This window comes from Cheilinus undulatus, linkage group 9 (assembly GCF_018320785.1).
Source record: "Cheilinus undulatus linkage group 9, ASM1832078v1, whole genome shotgun sequence".
Taxonomy (NCBI): Eukaryota; Metazoa; Chordata; class Actinopteri; order Labriformes; family Labridae; genus Cheilinus; species Cheilinus undulatus.
Window position 1 is genome coordinate 48152968 of NC_054873.1, and position 18335 is coordinate 48171302.

Consider the following 18335-nt stretch of genomic DNA (forward strand, 5'->3'; position numbering starts at 1 on the left):
CGGTGGTGTCACGGTTCTTTTTTTAACCCAACCATGCCCTGAGACTGATAATAATAGCTTTGAAAGCCTGTTTTGATGGGAGTTCCATTCATTGGACATCATGAATCATCAAAAACTTCATGAATCATGAGGTTTTTCTGTCTGTCAGCCTGTGAGCTCCAGTCAGCTCAGAGAAGTAATGAGCAGTGGGCGTGGCTTCGGATGCCATGTGTCCCTTATGAGAAGAAAACAACTGTGATCGAAGTTTAGCCAAGCTGAAAGTACCAGCATTTATTAATAAATCAAACAGTCCTTAGAGCACAGGTGTCAAACTCAAGGCCCGGGGGCCAAATCCAGCCCGTGGAACAGTTATATCCGGCCCACAAGATCATATTTGTTTTATAACTGGCACATCAGTTTGAGGTCTGCAGATTTCCTCCAGTGTAATAATTTAAACTTCAACTTGATTATTTAAAATATTTTTGTTAAGCCATAAAAATCTGCGTTTGTGTTTTATCTCATATTTTCAATTTCGCATCTCAAGATTTCGACCCAAACTTAGGATTTTCATTTCATACTTTCACCTTTATAACTCTGAATTTGGACTTTTTACGTCACATTTCTTATCTTTTAGCTTCCCAATTTTAGATTTCAAGTCATATTTTGACCGTTTCAACTCCTTACTTTAGCTTTATAATCCCATATTTTGACTTTTAAACACATGATTTCATTTTTTTCTCATATTTTGACATTTTGAATGAATAACTTTTACTTTTAGTATCGTACTTTGACCTTTTACATTCCCAATTTTGAATTTAAGTCATATTCTTAACTTTTTAGTCATCATTCTGAATTCTAGCTCATATTTTGACATTTTCAACTCCTAATTTTTGGCTTTTTAATCCAATATTTGGACCAATCAAACTCAAAATTTAAAATTTTACTTTATATTTTGTCTTTTAAACTAATGATTTCAATTTTGATCTCATATTTTGACCTTTCAAACTTATGATTTCAACTTTCTCCTCACATATTTGCTCTTTAAAAACATTATTTTTCTATTTCTAACATCCTGTTCTGATCTTTTGAACTAATAAATTGGCTTTTTTTAATCTCAGATTTGAGCCTTTAAACTTAACATTTTTACTTTTTTGAATTTCCAAAATGATTTATCATCAGTGCTGTTTTTATATATTTTATTACTGTTGAAAATGAGGTTGACAGTTTATGGTTAAATGTTGACCCTGTTAGGCCCTCAGGTTAGACCTAAATCCAGAATCCGGCCCCTGCTGTGACTGAGTTTGACACCCCTGCCTTAGAGAAAAAATATTTTACCAATATTTTATGCCCAAACTAAAACTGTTAGTAGAGATTTCTGTGTATTTTTCATAGCAATGTAAAACTTTCAAAAAGTTTTAAGTACTTATCTATTGATCCCTACATTCAAAATTTAAAAAATGTAATTATCATCTATCTTGGTATATAAAATGGACATTTTACAAATATGTTGAATTTAATGTGTATCTGTAATGTGAATTCCTCTATGTTACCATGGAAACATGTAAAAATCCAAGATGGAGGCATCCATGGAGGGGACCTTCCCTATGTATGAATTGAAGGTTAAATTCTGAGTTAAGTTTTTTTTTTTTTTTCAAAATAGCTTTTTTGAATTTAGATGACTAAACACTTATTTAGATAGACCGTCTTAGAAATGTGCCACTTTATTTTACCAAGTTTGTTCAGCTAAATGCTACTAGGCTAAATATTACACACTGCACCTTTAAATAGAAGACAAATAACTGGTGAATGTGATGAAAAGCTTGGTGACGAAAAGCATTTTTTAAGTATTTGTTTTCATTAAATGCTGTGTACTATGGCAAAAGTTCAATACTTTTCTCAAAAATTACCTGATTAAAATCAGTGTTTTTTTTTTTTTAAGTACCAGTAGGCCTACACAAGAAAGCTATAAAGAATAGTAGTAGTAGATGAGGCAATGGCCTGCAATGGCTGTGGCCCCGCGGAGTGCAGGGCGTCCCTTATTTTTATGCACAAAAGTTGGCAACCCTATCTACAACCCCAATTCCAAAAAAGTTGGGGCACTGTGTAAAATATAAACAACAACAGAATGCAATGTTTGTCAAATTCCATAAACCTGTATTTCATCCATAATAGAACATAAACAACATAGTTGTTGAAACTGAGACATTTTTTGACTCCATGAAATTATTAGCTCATTTTGATTTTAATGGCAGCAACACATCTCAAAAAAGAAGGGACGGGCCATTTTAACCATTGTATAGCATCCCCTCTTCTTCAACAACAGTCTGTAAACATCTGGGAAGTGAGGAGACCATTGATGGAGTTTTGGGAGAGGAATGTTGTCCCATTTTAGCAGCTCAACAGTCCTGGGTCTTCCTTGCTGGATTTTTCCTTGCATGATACAGCAAATGTCTGAAGTGCAGGCAGGCCAGTTCAGGACCCGGATTCTTCTCCTGTGAAGCCATGCTGTTGTGATAGATGTGGTATGTGGTTTAGCAATGTCTTGCAGAGATGTTGTCTAGATTGGAGCATATGTTGCTCTAAAACCTCTCTCTACGTTTCAGCATTGATAGTTCCTTTCCAGATGTTAGAGCTGCCCACGCCATAGGCACCAATGCAACCCCATACCATCAGAGATGCAGGCTTTAGAACTGAGCCAGGAGAACAAGCTGGATGCTCCCTCTCCCTCCAACATCCAGCACTGACCTTCAGCCTTGTCCCTTGCACACAGAGATTTCTCCAGATTCTCTGAATCTTTAGATGGTATTGTGAACTGTAGAGGTTGGAATTTTAACAAAGCTGCAATTTTACAAATCTTTCTGAAACTGTTCCACAACTTTGAGACACAATTTTCCCAGACTGGTGAACCCTTTCCAAGCTCAACTTCTGAGACTCTGCCTCTCTACCTACCTAGCTAGTCCCAAAATATTCTTCTAGTGCTTTTTCATAAATACCACTTACTTTTCCAGCCTTTTGTTCCCATGTCCCAACTTTTTTGAGACGCATAGCTGCCATCAAATGCAAGAGGGGCTCATATTTTTCATGAAATAGTAAAATGTCTCAGTTTCAACATCTGATATGTTGTTTATCTACTATTGTGAATAAAACATGAGTTTAAGGGATTATGGGATTTGACAATGATTGCATTCTGTTTATTTACATTTTACACAGCGCCCCAACTTTTTTGGAAATTGGATTTTACCAGGCTACTTAATCGTGAAACATTATGGTCCTATAGATGACAAAAGGCCATGTATTAGCTTCATGTTTTTTCATAATCTTGGAGAAAAAAATGCATTACCCAGAATCCTCTAGTTTCACAGAAGTGTGTCAGATAAGTGGAGCCCACTAAAGCCTCCATTTGGCTGCAACACTGAGCTAAACAGTCCTTCTTTACTACAGCTCTTTAAATAGGGAAGTGTTGGCCTATGATGATATAATCAGTGCCCATCCCTACTTGAAGCTGCTATGAATCTGGCATTTTAACTTCTAATTCTGCACAAAAAGGGTCATTCTCCCATAAACAAGCTGTATACATGTAATGACTTCCAGGCATGTTGAGAGACAAGTGGAGGACTGACTCTCTGCTGACCCCTTTTTTTAAATTATGATTCACCTCGGATGAAAAGTAGAGCCGGGTTTAAATCAGTATGTCCCCAGTGAAGTGGCCACTAAGCATCAAAGCCGAGAGGATCGAGTTTAAAGACTGTGATTGTTGGGGTGAGCTCCTGATGCGAGAGGCGCTGAGCTCCACAGGGACTCACAAAAGGTGCTTTTGATTAGAGCGCTGGCATGAGGCATGAGGAGAGCTGGCCCTGCCTCACCAATAAGGCTCTCTATTGTACAATTAATCGGAGCAGGTTCAAAGCTGGAAGCTAATTACTCTTCCAGGATACTTTTCATTGTACCAACAAGTATTTCGGAAAGCAGACAAGACAGGATGGGAGGGGGAGGAGAGGCTCCAGGGGACGTGCCAACAAAGGTGGCAGAATAGGAAATGTGCCAATGTTTTTCTTCTTCTTTATTTTGCTTTCTCTCGGGGGACCAATTGTTGTTGCCAACCGAATGCTGCTGGAAGCCAAAGAAGATTAAGCATTGTTATAGCAGGTAATATTTCAAGAATAGGCTTTAATGCACATAAAATCATTGATGATAGTGGCGAGTATAGCAAAGAAGTTGAGATAGGGCTGGGTGATGTCAACCAGAAATCATACCCCAATATGATAGGATGGATGGATGGATGGATGGATGGAAGGATGCATGGATTGATAGATGCTTGGGTGGATGGAAAAATGGTTGGATGGATGGATGGATGGATGGATGGATGGATGGATGGATGGATGATGGATGGATGCATGGCTGAATGAATGAATGGATGCATGGATGGATGGATGGATGGATGGATGGATGGATGATGGATGGATGCATGGCTGAATGAATGAATGGATGCATGGATGGATGGTTGCATGGATGGATGCATGCATGGATGAATGATAGATTAATGATGGATGCAAAGATGGATGGATGGATGGATGGATGGATGGATGGATGGATGGATGGATGGATGCATAGATGGATGGATGGATGGATGCATGGATGGATGCATGGGTGGGTGGATGGATGGATGCATGGGTGGGTGGATGGATGGATGGATGGATGGATGGATGGATGGATGGATGGATGAATGGATGGATGGATGCATGGTTGGATAGATGGATGCATGGATGGATGAATAATGGATGCATGGATGGATGGATGCATGGATGGATGCATGGATGGATGGATGCTTTGAAAAACTTAGTGTGCAGAAGTTTGCCTGCAATTTTTTAAAAACTGGGAAAAATAGTTTAATACTGGGTGTTGAGGACTCGTATTGCTGTTGTTGTATCAGACTTTGAACATCTTCAAACTGAACATTAGGCCTTTTAAATCAGTGTCAACATAAACCATAGTAATACAAATGTTTTGTTCTAATCCTTTATCTGGTTTGGAAATACAGAAATATAAACTGCAAAAGCCCAATATTTGGCCCAGCAATAACTCCAATGCATCCTTCCTGGCAAAACGGGACATTGAACACTGCATAGCAAACTGCTTAAATCAAAAATACACTGGGGCTTTCATGCTTTTGCACTTCTGGCATGTTGACTGACCGTGAAGCTGGCCTGAGGAGTGGAGGAGGAAGAGAAAAAGCTGCAGTTCTAATTTCAGTGTGCTGAACTGCTGCTCTGATAAAGTCTGGGTGGCTGTGGATGGGTGGTCAAACAGGCAGGTCTTCTGTCTAACCTTTAATTAAAGAGGTTAAACTATGAGCTTAATTCATACCTATGCTTTTCTTACTGACAGATCTAAAAGGACAGAGAACTACGCACAAGTTCCTTTGGTTTGGTTACCGCCGAAGTTGCAGGCTGTTTATTTTACAGCACCACTTATATTACAGCCTTTTTGATGGTCACATAGTCTGTTATTGGAAAACAGAGTCTCAGGATGATGTGACCTGGGCAGCCTCATCAGTGGTGCCAAAGAGACTCCATTCCTGCAAATCCTTAAGGATGGGTTATGATTGCAACACTGGTTTATGACATTAATCAGATAACATTTCTCTATAATGTGCACCAGCTCAGCAGTAAATGCATGACGGTAAGTTAAACCTCTTGCTGAAGAAGAAGATCAAAAATTCCAACAGGAAACATTTTCAGTTTGGTTCTTCATTCTCCTTTTAATAAAGACAACTGCTATTATAGCTGCATCCACGCTCATCTCTTCACTAGCCGCCATTGTTTACAAACTTCAAGCCACTTCAACTGAACTATGCCCTTAGTTACCAATCCATTCTCCTTAAACAAGTCCAGTCCAATTGGTCCGGTCATTCTCCAACCAGGAATAAATGTGTTAGATGGAAGCTTTGCAGATGAATCCACTGAATGATCCGCATGGAATGTAGGGTAGGGTTAGGCCAGTTCTTTGGCTTTGCAAGGTTAGAACCACATCAGTCAGATCCTTATTTGAGAACCGCAGGAGGGGAAGGGTGGACAGCTGTTTGGTTGCACCCAAAGTCTAGCCTGTGGCTCCTTCCTGCATGTCATTCCTCTCTCTCTCTCATCCCTGTTTCTGACTGTAGGGAGCTCTACAGTTTGAATTATAAACACCACAGTATGCACATTTATGTGAAAGAGACATCCTGATCACCTACAAAAAGCACTTGAGCTAATGATAATTCATTTTTCCTCAGGCAGAAATGGACTCTGATGAATCTATCAGAACATTTAGCATGTCCTCTCAGAGTTCCTGACAAGCCTGTCTTAAATTTCCATTTCAAACAGAGGAGGTTTTTCACGGGAGAGCTCTGCCTGAAAGAGCATTAGAGGAGGCAGCAGTTTATGCCAGACTCTGTCACATCTAATAATTAAGTGATTCCTCAAAAAACAAAAGCTTTCACAACGATGAGGAAAGATTTATGGGAAGAATACTGAAAAAGAAAAAGAAAATTATTTCATTCCACAAGATCCAAACATCCAGACATTAGCCTGCAAAAAACAGATTACAATAGAGAGAAGTGCTGTGGTGAACAGCTCTGAGATGAATTTTGAAGCCTTGGTCAAAATATTTGTTAGTATTCATAGAGTTCAGTCAAACTGAGGGCAAAGGCAGCTGTCACTGAAAACCACACGGGGCTGTGGCAGCAGGCTTTTAAGTCTCCATCTGTTCAAAATTACAATGTTTACGTCGCCCAACATCTGCAGAAAAATAAAGATATTAAAGTAAACTGTCCGTTTTTGTCCCTTTGAACCCTGATGCAACATCCAGGACACTATTTAAATAATTAAAATGAGAAAAATCCCAGTCAGATATAAGCTTTAGTGATGTTTAACCCTTTATGACCTACCACAGAAAGCAAAAAAGAAGATAAAATGAAATTGTGCTCAATTTAAACTATAAATAAACAGAGAAAAGAGAATTTGGTTCACTGTAGTTGTCATGTGAGTCTCGGCTCTTGAGATGTTTTTTGATGTCTTGGTTCTTCCAATGCTTGGCCACACAGTCATTCTAGAATTATTTCTAGATATGCAGACCTTAGTTCTGTTAGTTGGCGATACTTTCAACAAATACACGTGCTTAAATTTGAGTGTTTTCAGCGTGACGTCCTTTCTCTGTTTTTAAAAGCGTATGCACTGCAGGCTGATGTTTCAGGCTTTATAATGTGCACAATCTAAGTACTTTAGTTCTCTCTTCAATGGAATTAAGTGTGCCTTTTCTGTATGAACAGAAAATCATCTGACAAGTCTCCAAAGCTTGCAGCTGTAATCTTCTGTGATATCTTCTAAATGTCCACCAGTGTGGATAAATAACAGCTGAGGATGAGGTCACTAACACATATTAAACTGTCATATTTCATACAGCACGTTTTAAGACTGAAAGCTCAGACATTACATGGACAGTCAGATCAAAGTCCTGTTTAAAGTCACAGAGCCAGCACACTCTCACATAATGGTCAAACTAGTCTGAAACAGGATAATGAGGCTCTGCCCAGTCCTGGACCAGCTGCAATCAGACATTTAGAGGATTTTTTACTGGACCACAGAGTCTGCCATGGCCGTTCGAATGAAACAGAAATCCCTCCAAATGTAAAGTAACTAATGACAAATAAAATCAACACTGTGCTATCAGACATGATATATGACGGCAGTAATGGGAGCCACTCTGTTCCAAAGGAAACCTGACTCTGCAGCTCTCAGCTCAGCTGTGACAGCCTCACCATGCCTTACAGCACTGGCTTTGACTGAAACTGATTCATGGCTATAGACATGGAGCATATCTGATGTGATTCTACCAGAAAAAAACTCATAAATTACAACCACATGTTTGCTTTCTCCTCTTTCATAAAAAAACACTCAAAATAATGTAGAAGAATCTGAAATGACAGAGAAATCCAGAGTCTAGGGAGAGTTCAGTTTGTGCTTTGCTGTTGCAAAACATTTGCAGTTCAATTCAGATAAGTGCAACAAGATTGGTGCTAACGGTGGCCAACTTTCCAAAAACTCAGTCCTGCATCTGATAAAGAAAAGTTCAAGAACGTTCACCAAAAAAGGGAAGCTTACTTTTTTATCTTACAAAAAGAAAACTTATAGTGACACACAGAGTTTCTAAGTTAGTATCTCTAAAGCAATGGTTTTCAAACTTTTTTTGCCCAAGGCACACCAAAAAGCAAGCTGACTTGTCAAGGCACACCATATTTATGTCCTTGCAAAATAGCCTCTTTAGCATGTGTAGCAATTAGCAACATGTCCCAGTCCCAACTCTATGCAATGTGAGCACATGCCAGCTACATCAGTTTGGTTACAGAGTTTCCTTTTGTAGCATCCTGGCACTCTGCAAGTGATGCACTGCAGCTCCCCAGGTTTATCCCCAGTCACCCTGTTCCTATTTTCTCTCTGTCGCTCCTATTAAGATGGACAAGTAACAAGGGAAGAGGTTGCACAAAGGATGACCAGGCACCAGGAGTGTCCCACCAGAGGATATTCTCAATTTTCTTCCACTTTTCTCACTCCTGAAACTTGTTCGCTTGTTTTACAAAGAGGATTGTGTTGTATGGATATTCTCCATACCCATTTATGAGTTTTTATGGTCTGACTTGTGCTAACATGGAGACAAAACTATGTGGCTCACAGCTATTAAAGGCACCATACCTGAGATTTTCTAAGTAAAAGCATGAGATGTCATATTTTTACATGTAAATTTACATTTGCATATTTAACAGATGGACAGTAAGAATGCAATACTGTGATGCAATGCAGCGTGTAACACTTGCATGCAGTAAGGACATTGGTTATAGTCTCTTAAGTTGTTGCATAGTTGTAGTACTTATGTTAAGTCAGATGAATTTTCAAGGCACACCTAGACTTGTCTCAAGGCACACCATTTGAGAACCACTGCTCTAGAATGTTTGCTGTATTAAAAAACACTGTCTTACAATTAAGGATATTCCGATACCATTTTTTCTTCCCAATATGATTCCGATACCAAGGTGTTCGGTGAAGGCTGATACCGAGAACTGATCCAACACCGGTGTGAACTTTCTGGACTGACTGTGCAAACTAGCAAATTATTTTAGACCTATATTTAAATCAGAACAGAGCGTGCGTCTGTGTCATTGAAAGAGAAAAAGAGAAATTTTATTTGATACGCTGCTCTGATTTAACCTGTTGTACTTAAATAATTCACTTTTCCTGCTCCAGTAAACGTTTCCAAAAAAAACATGTTTTATTTTAGACTCGAGGCATTTTGATAAAGGATTAGATGAAACGCTGCAGAGGTGTGCGCTCCTCTTGTTGTGCGTATGCGCTCACGCCAACAAGTGCTTGTAAAAATGTGTTTTTTAAACACCTTGCGGTGATACTGTACAGCCTGGTAAATGTTTATTTTCTCAGCTTCTCTGTTCAGCTGACTGTCACATGCTAGGCCTGTTTTTTATGGCATGCAGAGGTGAGGCATCGATAAGGGAATCGTTAAGATTAAATGTAAATGATGTTGATGGATCGAGCCAATTGAAACCGGTTCTCAACGGGAACCAGTTCTCAGTTCCCATCCCTTTTCAAAAGTTGTTTAACTTTAAATACTGCTTCTTTTAGTCGTGTATGACCGTGGAGGTCTGGAAGGCATTTTAACAATCACATTCAGAGAAAAATTGTCACACAGTCGCCATGCTTTGCTGCTGCAGTGGCTCCTTTGGTCCTTCTTCACTGCTCTAAAATGGTAGCTCGTGCATGCAGGGTTTTCCAGCAGTGAAGAAGAATTGATTTCCGGTTAATAGCACTAACAGTTAGCATGGCTAGACAAAGCAAAATATAAAGTTAAACCAAACAGTATCGGATCGGTGCACAAACGTCTGTACTCACCGAATACCAATACCAGCATTTTAAGCAGAATCTGACATATTTGTGATCCTGGTATCAGAATCAGAAAAACCCCACTTACAAATGTAAAGATGTGGAGCTCAGATGAGACTTAAGCCTTCAGTCAAACAGCTATCTTAGGATAACTCCTGCATGACTCTTAGGCCGGCCACACACTACAGGATTTTAAGCCTGGTTTGGGGCAAGATTTGCCTCCCCCGACGATCATGGGGACGTATACCGACTGGAGCCTTGTCGCAAATTATTTGTCTGAGTAGTCTGCATGTGTGTGGTGTCAACACAATTCATTTACTGCTCCAAATCGCATCGTAGCCTCCCAAACTAAATATCAAACACGTTTGATTTTACTATTCTAGGTCATAGTGCCACTGACGGAGTACCCACAACAACCAATGAGAGCGAGCACACCGGGTAGCGTCACCAGATGAATCATAGGTACTTTCACCGCTCACAACCATAAACACAACGGTACCTTAATTCCAGCCAGGATTTCGTCCTGAGTCTTTCCCATGTTTTATGATTTTTGCTGCACCTGTAACACACACCAGGACAGCCTGTTGTGGAGAGACAGCAAGACGGTATCGACAGACATCTGTGTTTTTTTTTCTGAAGTCACGTGATCACGCAAGGTCGTAGGCAGGTCGGCAGGTGTGTGGTCTCCAGTGATCTGACAATCTGGCTGAGTCATCTAGCGTGTGCGTTCAGAAAATTAAAGATGAAAAATCTGTGGAAATTGTCCTGAAGTCTGTGGTCTCTCATGGTTTTAAAATCATTTCAGATTAAAAAATCATCTAGTGTGTGGCTGGCCTTAGGGCCCACACACAACAAGTTATCCAAACTATGTCCAAGCAAAGACCAGTATGATTGGCCAATGTGAGTGCTCCATACAGCGCTCAGGCATGGAACACTTACCAAGCTCTGCAATAGAGGTCAGACGTGGGCTTTGGCAGGGTGCGAGTGTTCATGCTTCTATGCACGGACGTGACAAATAATTGACCGTTCCTCTTGACAATCTGTTAAACAATGAGAAAGTGTTAGAGGGCTGGATCCGATCCAAACATCTCAATGTAAGCTAGTTATGGTGTCTTTGTATTGCTCCATTGTGTTGACTTTGTGAGGCTGTCTTGTAAATTGTGTTTGTCATGTTATGACGTGCTGGTGTATCCATGCCCAGGCTTGGTTAGGCTTGGAGCAATAAGAGTGCAGGCCAAGAGGGGGACTGGAGAAGGGGGTAGCTGGCTCTAGTGTAAATGCATCGTAATACTTAATACAATCAAAATGGGTGAGTTCAAAAAATACAGTAAATACACCCACCATTTATCCATCCTTCCATCCTTTAATCTGTACCATTATAGCACCACAGGGGCTTTGAATTCCAGCTGTTATTGGCAAAGACGCGGGGCACATGCTGGACTAGTCACCAGCCAATCACAGGGCTGATACCCAGAGACAAATAAGTAGTCACTCTCACACATACAGGCATTTGTCATCCTACTGAGCATGTCTTTGGGCTTCTAGTGCCCTAGAAGAACCCATGCATTCACAGAACATGCAAACTCCACACAAAAAGGTCCTGAACGGGATTCGAACCAGGAACCATCTAGAGTTGCAATGAGGCAACAATACAAACCACTCTACCACCACACTGTAGTGCTGGGCAATTAATCAAGTTATGATTTAAGTTTCCCATGATGAAGGAAACAGAGTTGTGCTCAATTTGTCCACAGCTTTTGTCATGTGTGTGTCAGTTGAAAAAAAACAAGGTACTGACATCAAAATCTTTCTGCTGTTAAAATACTAAAATGGCTGAGAGTTTCTGGGCACTTGAAGAGCTGCAGTCTTTTGCATTTCAGCATTGGCATCATTTTTTTACACCAGGGGTTGCTGTTTGGTTGGGACTTGGGCTGCAAGCCGGCGAGTATCTGGTCCAACTCTTGGCATGGGCCAAAGTATGGAAATCAGCCTGGTTGCTTGAGAGGTTCACCTCCTAAACTCTGGCTGAGATGCCATTGAGCAATGAACCAACCATCTTTTGAAAATGTATTTCTGAGGATATCTGACTTACTTGAAGCTGAAAGGATGTTAGATAGTGTAGGAAATAAGAGAGAGAGGGATATGGCATGTAGGAAAGAAGCCACAGCCAGGTTCAAACCTGCCCTGTCACAGTGCTTCAGTGAAAAAAGTGCAGCCCAACCGCTGGGCCATCTGAACCCCTGAACTGAACCCTAAACTACTCAGGGTGCCCCCTGTATGCAGCCATTCTAGCCTTTGTCCATTAATGAGTGCCCATAGGATGATATTTGTTAGGGATGCACAATATTATCGGCCTGATATCGGTATCGGCAGATATCAACATTTCTGCCGATATTTGCATCCGATATTTTGGCCATGGATATCAACATATATTAGCTATAAAATTTGGCCATATACTAATAAATTAGTGGAGTTTTAGGCTGGACTAACAGACCAAAATAAGTCGAGATCTTTTTCTGTATTTATCCTCATTCTTTAAACTTAAAAGTGTGTTTTAAGAAAAACAGTTTGTTTCTTTTTTCATCCTCAAACCTAAAATTATGTCCTAAGGACTAAATTTTTGGTTATGTCAAACATATTTAAATATCGGTATTGATATCGGTATCAGCTAAAATGAATCTTTAAATATCGGCATATCAGATATTGACAAAAATTCAATATCATGCATCCCTAATATTTGTGCATGTGCATTCAAGGCCTGTTTATGTGAAAATAGTCCCTCAACAACAGAATGTAAACCTGAATTTTCCCTCAGGGATTACCACAGTTTATATGATTAAAATTCAATTAAATTAAATTATTTGCATTGATATCAGTGCCAGATTTGCAGTAGATTTAGGGATAAATTTTCTTTTGTAGAATATCTCAGGAATATGAATGAAAATTTGATTTTAGCCAAGATAGCTGGGCTAACCTACAAAAGAAGGCCTAGCTGATATGAGTGGCTCGGATGTGTTCTGTTGGCTACAGCAATTCAGTAACTTTGATTTTAAACAGTCACCGCACTCAGACAAAAGCTCCTGACACCGCCTATAGTTACTCAGGCTGGAGAGGAAGCAGAGCCAGCTAAAGTCAACAAGACTGACATTACAAATCCTGCTCTGTGCCAACACTGAACTGCATGATACAATGAGAGAGCCGAGCAGACTGCAGCAGCTCTGACTTCCATCTGGGCTGTCACAGTGCAAGAGTTTAAACTTTGATATGATGGAAGTACACCTGAGAGAATGCTGAGACCTGTTTCTATACCACAGAGACAGATGTAGGAGTCACTGGTACCAGTACAGGAATATTTCTTCTTTTTAGAAAGAGTCTACTGGTATCTGTTCAAGCCTCCTTATTTGCTGATGGCTGATGTCCGCTAAAAGATATCAGTTATACACCTGTGGCAAAAGGTCTGATTGGAATACCTGAGTTCAGTAATTAACAGGTGTGGTGAAATACTTTCATCCATATTGTGTATGCCAGGCATGTACTCTAACACGAAGACACTTGCTGCAAAATTTACCATAAAAATTTAAGACAAGGGCACTGATAGCTAGGGATGGGTACCGAATTCGGTACTTTTATAGGCACCAACAAAATTCCGTTGGTACTACTGAGTACCGATCCATGTAAAATCAAACGGTACCATGTTTCGGTACTGTTTGATTCCTTGTGACTGCAAGAGAGTGGAAGGGTAGTCAATTTTCCATGCCAGACGCCAACGCAGCATTGCACGCAGGTGAGTAATGACGTCAGTAGCAACTAACTGAATCAACAAAACAAGCATGGCTGATTGGCTCCCGCTGTTTCCTGCTCGTTCGCCTCCCTCTCGCTCTCTCGTAGCGAATCCTCACTTTAAACACTGTGCTTTGCCCGTTTGTCTTGTGGATACCAAACACGGAAATATAGTAGATAAAATGATGTTTGTTCGCCCCGTCACCTCACAGAAACTGAATTAAGGCACGGTGAGGACTGCCTAGAGTGACCACGTCCTGAAAGTTGCTCTCCATCTCTCTAACTTGGCGCAGCTGGCGCCGTATGAAGCACTCTGTCAGGATGGATTCAGAGAGATTTTGAAGGAGTGACAGAGCCACAGGCTCGTCCTCGCTGCTTATTTCATCGCATAATGAACCAATTTGCCACTTTCTGTTAACTTTTTGCAGTAAATACAAATACAACGTACAGACCCTGTGTGTGACGTTTATGCTTCTGCATGGACGGTCACATGATTGATTGATAAGTGAGGAGCAGACTCTGCTCTTACCAGGGAAAGATGACATCTTAGTTTTGTTGGAATAAGAACTGCATGAGGAAAGAAGATGTGCAGTACACGTAGTTCATGGTAGAGGAAGTAGTTTGTTACTTTCATTTGTGATACTTTAATCCGTAACATTTTATACCTTTTATTTATCTATTTAGTCATTTTAACTCCATACTCTATTGTTCATTTGTTTTGAACTTATTCCCCCTCCATGGACCCAAATGCACATTTTTACAAGAGGGGAAATTAGAGGAATAGGAAGAAGTGGGGCTGGGTTTTCATTTGTGCAATATAAAGAAAAAACACTGGGTTTTTTTAGTAGTTTAGGTTTTCCATGTTGGAGTAATTTAAAAAAAAAAACTTTTTTTAAACACTCATATTTGATAGTGTTTTGATACTGAAAATTTAGAAGTTTTGAGGTTATATACACTTATTATTGCATATTATTCACACACAAAAGTACCGAAAATGGGTACCGTTGTGTACCAGTATTGGTTCGAAGGTACCAAGAATCGGTACCGTACCGGTTCAAATGCGAAAGGTACCCATCCCTACTGATAGTCTCGTGGTTATGTCTGTGTGTCCCACGGCCTCAAATCAGTTTGCTTCAAGGGAACATGGCTGCAGACATCAGACATCTGTACAACCATAAGCATTTGGGCCTTAATAGATATAATAATGGTATTTTTTTGATTGGGTTATTAACAACCAACGTCATCATTGCTGAGTAAATCTCATATTTAGAGATTACAAAGCCTCCTTGCTCTCTGTTCTCTTTCTTTTAAAAACTTCTCTATTTCTTGCCATCCTACCTCTTCCAAAGGCTATAGCTGAAAGCACTGGATTGCATGGTAAATGCAGATTCTGCTTGCACATGCATCAATGGAAGCTATGTGCCCATACTCCTGCAGAGATGTCAACTATGCATGCATTTATGGATGTCCGATGTCTGCAGCCAGAGGCCTCTGTGGCTTGGTTAAAATCAGCTTGTGGCTCCTTCCTCAGGCCATCCCTATCACCAGTGGTTCTCAAATGGTAGGAAGGCACACTAGTGGGCCTTAAAACAAGTCTAGGTGTGCCTTAGGAATTTGTAAAATTGTGTTATTACTAAATCTATACAACAAACTGATGTAGCCAAGTGCTGCCATGTTATTAAGATCAGCCAATCTCACGCAAGTCTTCATCAGCTGACGTCCAGCTGATTCATGCTGAGCTTCCTAGCAGCAAATACACTCATGCCACCATATTTAAGCTGCTATGGCTGTTGCCTCTGCAAGCTGCTTTTACAGTCCCCCTCCACCCCAGCTACTCCATTATGCTACATCTGACTTAATCAGTGTCATTCTGTTGCCCCTGATGTTTGCTCTGCTCTGTTTTGTTTTTTACTGCTTCTCTCCCTGCCTCAGGCTTTCCACGATAGGCTCATGAAAGGGCAGGGGGATCCCAGCCATATCGCCAAAATAACGGCCAATAAAAGCATAATAATAGCTGCTAATAAAATGACGATATCATATTTGCAATCTATGTAAGCTGGCCCTACTGAACTGAAAATACTGTTACATGTATTTCAAATGGATATGGTGTGCCTCAATCTTAGGTGTGCCTTGAGCCCACTGTCTTCCTCCTTGGTGTCTAGTTGTATGTGAATTAAGGAGTAAAAGCCTAGAATTATATCTGTTCAAACTGAGCAGAAGGGACCACTATGGCTCGTTCTTTGTTTTGTTAAGGCTCTGCAGCTCTGTTCGCAGCTGGAGAATTAAACGTCTGGCAACACTTTTAAGAGAAAAAGCTCAAAACTGTCCAAATTTCAAGGAACTGGAAACTAAAGTCTCCCACTGAAAATTAATATGAAACATGATGTGTCTCCTCCCACCGGTCAGAGGAAGAATTCAGTTTTGGAAACAGAAACTTGCTGACCCTTCAGCCAGAGCTGGATCCTGGCTCGGAAATAGACGTGACTGTAAACACCCACCGTCAGCCATGCAGCAAGGTCAAAATATAGGCAGAGAATGTGCTACTCATGGTGGATATATCCAGCCTGGAGCTCGATATCTGATCTGCATCTCATGGAGGCCTGGATGGAGCTCTACAGAGTGGGCCAGGGGATGCAGAGTCAGAGTGAGTCATGGCAGCCGCTGGTCAGCAGCACAGAAGCAGCGATATCTCACACAGACAAAGACAGCGGCGCGCCACCCTGTGCTTCCTGTTGCTGATTGGCCCTGAGGGGGGGGTGATTTAAGTGACGGGGAGAAAAAGTGGGAGCAGACAAGAGAGAATAAATGTTGATATAGCAGCACAGCTCTCTCATTGTGAGGCCAAGCGGAGTGAGCTCAGGCCGGCACGGACCGTCCTGCCCCGCTGCGTCACAGAGAATAGGAACTTTCATGAAGGGGCCGAATAGAAAGCAGAGAAAGCCGAGGAAGTAAACACAGTCGGAGGCTCACATTGCTGCTTTTGTTTACTGCAGCAGAGAATCAGCCAGTCGGTCCCAGAGGAAAACCTCCGGACAAAGGTTACGATTGTTTCTGATTCTGGAAAATCTGAGAGAAAGTTTGCTTTTGAAAGCAGCGTTTGATGCCAGTTTGCGGCTGTGAGTTGGTCTCAGTGAGCAAACCGAAGCCATAACTCCAAGTTTTTTCCTCTTTGAGTGGAGCTCACTGGTGGGTGGAGGGTGTGGCGAGCAGATATGACTGGAAAACAAAGCCAACACTTAACTATCTAACCCTGGGTTGGCCTGAGTTTGTAATGAAACAGGTTGTGGTGTGTGTTTATGGTGAGGGAGCAGCCAAAGAGAAAAACAACCCTCTAAAGTTGGTCAGATTATTTCCCACAATAAGATTTACATTTAGAAGAAAAAGCACATGTTCTTAGATCAGCAGTGGGGTCGTGAGGGAAGTGAAAAGCGCTGACCCCACGCCATGACAGGAGCAGGAATGTAGGGTCAGACGGTTCAAGACCTCTCTTCTCTCCGATACACCAGAATAGACATGACCCACAGAGGAGAACACGGCACGTGAGGTCAGAGAGAGCTGCTGTTTTTATACGCTGAGAGAAATCCAGGAGGTAAACTTCTTTGACTGTGAAATCAGCTACTCCCCAGAGAGAGGAGGAGACATTCAATCTGAGCTTCAGCGTGTGGTGAGTGATGGACAGTCAGATTTTCCCCCTGAAGAGACGAATGATTCATGAAGGATAGAGGAATAAAAACCTCACACATCTTTGCAGCATCTTCCTCACAATCATACATGGATTTTTGCCTCTGGAACATTATGCTCCCAGAGAGCAGGGCTGCTCAGGGTCTCCACATTTAGTATGGGAGGTGGGGTGTGCTGTTAACAGCGTCCTGTCCAGTGGAATCAGTAGAGGCCTGGGAGGCTGGGACCCTTCAGAGAGGGGTTGCATTATGAGCCTGATATAAGCATCGGTGAGCTCAAATATTTACATCTGATATTTTAGTTATAATATCAGCATATAATGACTGTAAATTTTGGCCATTTATACTAATGAACTACAACGTTTCAGGCTGAAATAACAGACCTACATCAGCTCAGGTCTCTCTTTATTTATCCTCATTTTTCTACTGTAAAGTGTGTTCAAAGGACTGGAGTTTTTAGCATATAAAACATTTAAATATCAGCATCGGCTAAAATAAATCTGTAATTATCAACGTATCAGATATCGGCAAAAATCAAATATCATGCATCTCTTACTCACTTATAACTCTGGATGTATGATACTGGTAAGGTCTGATATGGTGACATTTAGTCCCTTTTTAGTCATTTCTATCCTTTTTAATTTTAGTCTAGTTTTAGTCCATAAAAAGTCCTCAAGTTTTAGTCTTTACTTTAGTCCAAGCAGTGATTTTCTTGCCTTAATCTGGTACCAAATCATGGTAGTGTGTTCTCTGCACTCTGTCAAACCTGGGGTCCCTGTTTTCTACAGCTGAGAGGCAGAATAGATACAGATGCATTGGAGTTTTTTTTTTTTGACAGATTTACCCAAACTGGAAAATATCATGAATTTTGAATGTCTGACAAAAACATTACATTTTGGTCTAGTTTTAAACATCTTGAGGAAAACTAAACTTTGTTTTTGTCAGTTTCAGTCATGAAAGATCTATTTTT